This window comes from Corylus avellana, chromosome ca4, assembly GCF_901000735.1.
Source record: "Corylus avellana chromosome ca4, CavTom2PMs-1.0".
NCBI lineage: Eukaryota > Viridiplantae > Streptophyta > Magnoliopsida > Fagales > Betulaceae > Corylus > Corylus avellana.
The window spans coordinates 7,709,821-7,716,358 of NC_081544.1; the positions used below are offsets into that span (position 1 = coordinate 7,709,821).

The window sequence follows — 6,538 nt, forward strand, 5'->3', positions numbered from 1 at the left end:
TTCTTCTGTGTTACAAATTGCGTTTTTTCATTTATTTTTCGTTTGGAAAATTAAATCAACATATGAAAGTATCATCTAAATTTCAAATTTTAAGGTCTTGATTGTGAACTTGTGCTTGTTTGGGGTTGGAGAAATGCTAAACATCCCAAACTTTTGTTCCAAAAGTGTGTTTTTTTTTTTTTTTTGACATGTCCACACAAGGGAAGGGGGAAGGGAGATTCGAACTAGTGACTACCGCTTCATGAAGCGTGGTCCACAACCAATTGAACTACCCCTTAGGGACTTTTGTTCCAAAAGTTGGTTCCCAAATGATGTGTCACCATCTCATGAGTTGGTGGCACACTTTCCAAAATAATAAATCTTACGAGATTGTGACATCATTTGTGAACTAATTTTTTGGAAGAAAATTTAGGATGTGTAACATCTCTCAAACCTAAAAGCTGGTTACTCATTTTCAAATCTTTTGGCCCTTACCATTAAAAATTGTAGTAACCTTATTTTTTGCCCTAACCCATTAAGTTGGTTACTCATTTGAAATTTGGCCCTACCCACTAAATTTTATCTTTCTTCAACATTTTGTTGTACATCTCGTTACCATTATAACCCTAAGAGAGATGGCTCAAAAAAAATTTGGATAGGAGTAGTAGAGCCAACAAATTTAGTGGGTGAAGCCAAAAATTTTATTGGGTAAGCCCAAAAAAAATTGTGGATAGAGGCCAAATTTTTTTTTTTTTTTTTTTTTCTAGCTTGAGTAAGGGCCAAAATAAAAATTAAATTTGGCGGGGCATTGCCTATACCGTATACTAATATTATATCTTTAACGTTGTCAATTGGTTGGAGAGGACACTGGAACTTTCTTTTTTTCTTTCTATTCAATACCAAACAAATATTACAAGGAAGCAAAAACCAAGATCCAGGAGGTAGACTCTAGACAACATGTCCAAACAAAAATACAGTGCTCCAAATAAGTATAACAAATTAAAAAATGGGCCCAACAAGGGAGGAGAGAAGGAGAAGCGGATGCAAACAAGGCCCATACCTCCTCCCCAAGTACTCATGAAAGCAAGCGGCGGGTAAGTTTCTTTGAGAAAAAGTGAACTTCTCTCACTAAGAGTTTATTTAGAATTACGTTTGAAAAATAGAGCTTTTAAGTTAAAAAACACTTTTTAATAAAAGCTTTATTTTTAGCTTTTGCTAAAAGTGTGTTTTGACCAATTTTAAGCTTTTTGAACCCTTAAAAATACTTTCAATTTTATTTACTAAAAGCATACTTATTTCTTCAAACGGACTTTTTAAGTGTTAAACGCACTTTTAAGTCTCTCAAATGCACACCTAAAGAGGCTCTAAAACTAGAGAGAGAAGCATATAGCTATGTTCGACTCGAACTTAAATTCAAGGGTAAGAAAGATGGACGAATTATCCAAGGTAATAGAAAAAACAAAACAAAAAACAAAACAAAACAAAAAAAGTGGAAAGCATAAACTGGATTTTGTTTCACAGATAATATCAAAAGTAATAATAATTTAAAAAATAAATAAATAAACTGATATTAAACTGAGAATTTATTTAATGGCACCAGGCAATACTGGCTATATATCTGACTGTACAGCTAAATCTTAAACACAATGAAAGTTCTCAAGTCAACACTGAGTACATTTATTTTTGACAGATAACTTCAACTTGAAGTATTATTCCAACACAGTTTTTAACCTTTTTTTTTTTTTTTTTTTTCTTTTAACATGAACTCTTCCTAGTACCTGAAATTTACAAAGTCTTCTTATGTAACAAAGGGTCAGAAATGACTTGGGGCTTGAAATCTGGCTTCAAATAATTAGCAAGCAACTCTGCATACACCTCATAACGGGCAGTCATTCGGAAGCCCCACTTGTCTTTTAGCTGCCTGCAAAGGTTAAGATCCATGTCTGAGATCAACAACCCATCCATGTTGCGGGAAAGAGATGGAGTGCAAGAAGCATCTGGGGCACTAAAATGGCTGGATCCATAAAAGTGCCCAAAATCTGCATGTTGTGGCTTTCCATCACCCGAAGTGAATGGATTGGGGAATATCTCAGTCCCAACTCGGTTGATTGACCCAACAAAGTAACTGTTTGCTATTGCAGCATTTCGGGCCTGTAAAAAAGCACAGATAATATGTCAATTTCAAGTAATTCTATTTAATAGTTTCCTGTACAACTGCCATGTAATTGAATAACGAGGCAAGAGCTTGTAAAAAAAAACAAAAGCCCTAATTCAAATGATTTTTTTTTATAAGTAATAATGCATTGAAAGAGTGCAGAAGAGTGCAACCCAAGTACACATGAAGTATACAAGAGAGCGACTAAGAAGGGAGAAAGAAGAAGAGAACATAAAAAGAAAATCAGGAAAATTGATCACTAAGGGTGCAAGTCAGCCTGCAGTCCAAGTGAAGAGAGTGTACAAAAAGAAATGAACAAGATCCTCAAGGTTCCTCGACAAATCCTCAAAGCATCTAGCATTTCTTTCCTTCCATAGGAATCATAAAAGACAAAGGGAAACCATCTTCCACATCACTGCACTACGGGATTTACCGCCCGACCACCAGCTCGCAAACATCTCCTTGACGCTTCTAGGCATAACCCAACACATGTTGAACCGAGAAAAGATAACATCCCACAAAGTGCGGGCAACCCCACAATGAAAAAAGAGATGATCCACAGACTCTCCTTCCGATTCACACATGCAACATCGGTTAATCACATCAATACCTCTCTTCCGAACATTATCCAAGGTAAGAGATTTCCCAAGGGCGGCCGACCAAGCAAAAAACGCCACTCTCAAAGGAACCTTGGTGCGCCAAATACTTTTCCAAAGGAAATGGTTGGGCTCTTTAAGAGCCCTGATTCAAATGATGATTTTTACAGTAACGTCATCCTATTGCACAAGAGTCTATTAAATAACATTACTCGTCAATTATGTTACATCAACAATACCATTATCTGAATATATAATTGCAACATGAAGAAGCTTTTGATATATCATGTTATTTCTTGCTAAGAAGACTATTTAACTATCGTTATTCCTAATGTCAAGGTGCCAAAGTTTAAAGAAAGCATAACATCTCAGAAGCAAAATCAAGATTCAAAAGAGAGAAATCCATCACAAGAAAGTGAATTTTTATAATAAAGAACATGGATAGAGAATGACCTCGATGGGCCACATTGGTTTACTGAGTTCGCCAACAGTAGCAGAAGGGTTGAAAACAATTTCTGCACCGTTCAAGCCGAAGGCTAACCAATTCAAAGGATGGTGCCTCCCATAACAGATATTAACACCGATCTTTCCATAAGCCGTCTCAAAAACAGGATGCCCTGTGTTGCCTTCCATATAATATGTGCTCTCGTTGAAGTCTCCAACTCTTGGTATATGGTTCTGCCAAAAAAGCTAATTTCATTATGTCCTCCAAAAAATAAAAAATAAAGAAACTGTAACAGCAGAAACATTATTTAGCTTACTTTCAGATGCTTGCCAATTATGTTGCCATGATTTCCAATTATAACAGCAGTGTTCTCCATGATTGACATCCCTCTCAAGAATTGAACTTATAAGGACCATATTATATTTAAGTGCAAGATCCTGAAGAAATCGTGTTGATTCCCCATAAACAGGCTCTGCAAATTCACACCACCTCTTCTCTCGTGTACAAAAGGCAAATGGCATCATCCATGCTTCCTGTATTCATTTTTTAAAAGAAATGTTACAATTTCAGACTTGAGATGGAAGTGAATCACTAAAAATATTTCGAGCCACATGCCATAACTTACTTGCAGGCATAATATGTTGACTCCTGAAGAACCGGCCACCTCGATGATTGGCTTTAGTTTCTGAAAGATAGCCCTCTTTTGGTCCAGAAAGGGGGCAGTTGTTGGAAGAGATATAGAGTTTTGAATAAGACCAACCCTAACAACTCTAGGTGCTCTCAATAATTCTTTGTCAGCACGAAAGCAGAAAGCCTGAAAGGATTAATATGAAAATTCATCAACAATGTAACAGTAATTATTTAAGGATTGTCATCTGATACTAATAACATGCATATGTTGCATGTAGAATTCCTAAAAAGTCCTGTCTCCACATTTTACAACAAAATCATATTTCTTCATCCCACATTATGTGTTCTCCTTTTTAGTCTGTCCCAAACTAGATGAAAGTTTCTAATAATGAAAGTGTATCCATTTATCTTCCTATGAACCCACATTTTCCCAAATTTTAACTTACCTATTTTAAAATTTGAAACTACATTTCTTGCCCTGTCTTAAGACCATTTGAGCAGTGTTTGTTTCCTTAAAATGCATGCGATTTGTAAACTTTCAAAAACTGCAGGATGGATGGATTATACTTGAATAAAAATTCTAAAACTGAACCACCAAAGCAACAGGCAGGACAAATGCCTAACTGAAGGTCAAAATCATGTTCTGAAGAGAGAGCTTTAGTGGATTCGGGGAGAACTATCGTATCAATTGCCCTTCCACAATTAAGCCCAAGTAGCAAGCGGCTGACTTCCTGCAAAATTGTGATCAAGTTTTAAGAAAATATCCCAAAATGTGTACATGTGGTGAATGCACAACTTCCATCACAATTACAGAAATTTTAAAGTCGTGCATATAAGCAAGGAGAACAGGTTACCCCCGAAAAAAAGAAGAAAAAGATCAAGTATAAATTAATACACAAAACAAAGAACGAACTAAAATTACATTCCATTTATATTTTTCAATGTATCATATAGATATTCAATCACTGTGACGCGACAGGAAAACTGCTGTGAAAATGTTTTCGATGGATTCATATCTGATAAATATATTCAACAAGTGAATGAAACACAAAGAATGGAACTTTTAATAGATTAATAATCCCAAATTCTGGCTAAAACTACTTAATGTGTTCCTTTGTTGTATGGACTTTTCAACACTAGCAAAGTACTCATGTCAAACAGGTATGCTACACAAAAAAAAAAAAAAAAAAACATCATTTGACTCTGTACATATTGAAGACTTGCATATTTCGCTATCCAATTATGCTCCGTGGGCCTAAATTCTACAATTTGGAGAGTAGACAAATCTAAAGGCCAGAAAAGCTCTTACTGTCTTACAGGCAACATGCTCAATGCAACACCACAAATATTCGACTATGATCTACAAATTGTGGATGATTGAGTTCAAATGCATGCATGGATGTTACTTTCGTGATTGTTTAACAGTAAAAGGATGTAACAACTAATATACAAATGTCCACATAGTCGACCATATTTAATTCCACTCAGCTAACTATAGGTCCCATAAATTCTGGTAGCCAGGTTAGCATTGAGATGGTTGGTTTCTCACATCATCAAAACTAGTCGGACAAAACTGAGTCTTTCTACAGTTGGTTAAACAGATATGATCCATAGTATGGTTGCTTCTAGGCCTTGTGCTAAATTTAGAAAGACTTATTTCCCACATGATCTTTCTGGACCCATTTTCACTGCAGAGGAACCAAATCCTTAATCAAATAGTTTTGCTTTCTGGGTTCAGTTTACACGGCTACAACAATTGCAGATATATCTAAAAATCAAATCCTCCAAATCAAAATTCTAAATTTATTTAAAAAAACTCCAAATTTATACTGGGTTTGCAACCAAATCCACGAATTTCAGTTCATTCAATAAAACCAATACTTTCTTAATCGTTCCAAAAAAACTAGTCGCTGATATAAGGAATCGCTAAGTTTGAAAACACTGAAGCACACTGTAAGTGCAATATTACAGAGAGTTCACAAAACGAAATTGATCAAACAAAGTTTCGGATCAGATTCAAACCCGTTGAGTCAATGACCCAGATACATATATATCGAAAACTTAGCTCCAGTTGATAAACCCAGAAAAAAAATTAGTGAAAAAAGGGGGGAAAAAGAAGAAGTTAATGACCTGGAAGATCTCAGGCTTGAGATTTGCGCTCAGGAGAGAGTGAAGCGACTCGTACCCACAAATGGAACCGTCTTTCAGGGACGTGCTTTCTTCTACGCCTTCTCCATTTTCAGCTTCAACCTCCTGGTATTTCTCCATTTCTTTCTTTTATTCTTGCACGCAGAGATAGAGGCAGAGAATGGTGGTGGAAATGGAATGAGTATGACTCGGACGACGAAGACGATTTGTCTCTCTGAATAAAATAGTAAAAACTTTGAAGCGTGGGCTATTGGAAATTATCTAAAGTGGTTGGTTGCAGAGGAGCGGTTGTGGGTGCGGCAAAATTCAAATGGACTTGTTGTAGATTTTTTTTTTTTTTTTTTTCTCACGAGAAAAGAAAAAAAAAATGAAATTACATGAAAATAAAATATAAGGGAAAAAACGCTATTGAGTATTTGTCAAATAAATGACTCGGCCATAAGAGTAACAAGTACAATCAAAGAAGGAGCAAAAGTGGGCAAAGTTTTGTAAACAAAACAAACTATGGACCGGTAATGGACGTGAAAGGATATGATGGCCACAAGCTGAAATTTATGGTCGGCCACCCATTTTGGCTAGGGCCGA

At 35.9% G+C, this 6,538-nt stretch overlaps 1 pseudogene; it reads right to left on the bottom strand.

Moving 5' to 3' along the window:
• Nucleotides 1–1,539: 1,539 nt before the first annotated feature.
• On the bottom strand, nucleotides 1,540–6,158 carry LOC132178729 (beta-ureidopropionase-like; annotated as a pseudogene).
• Nucleotides 6,159–6,538: the final 380 nt, after the last annotated feature.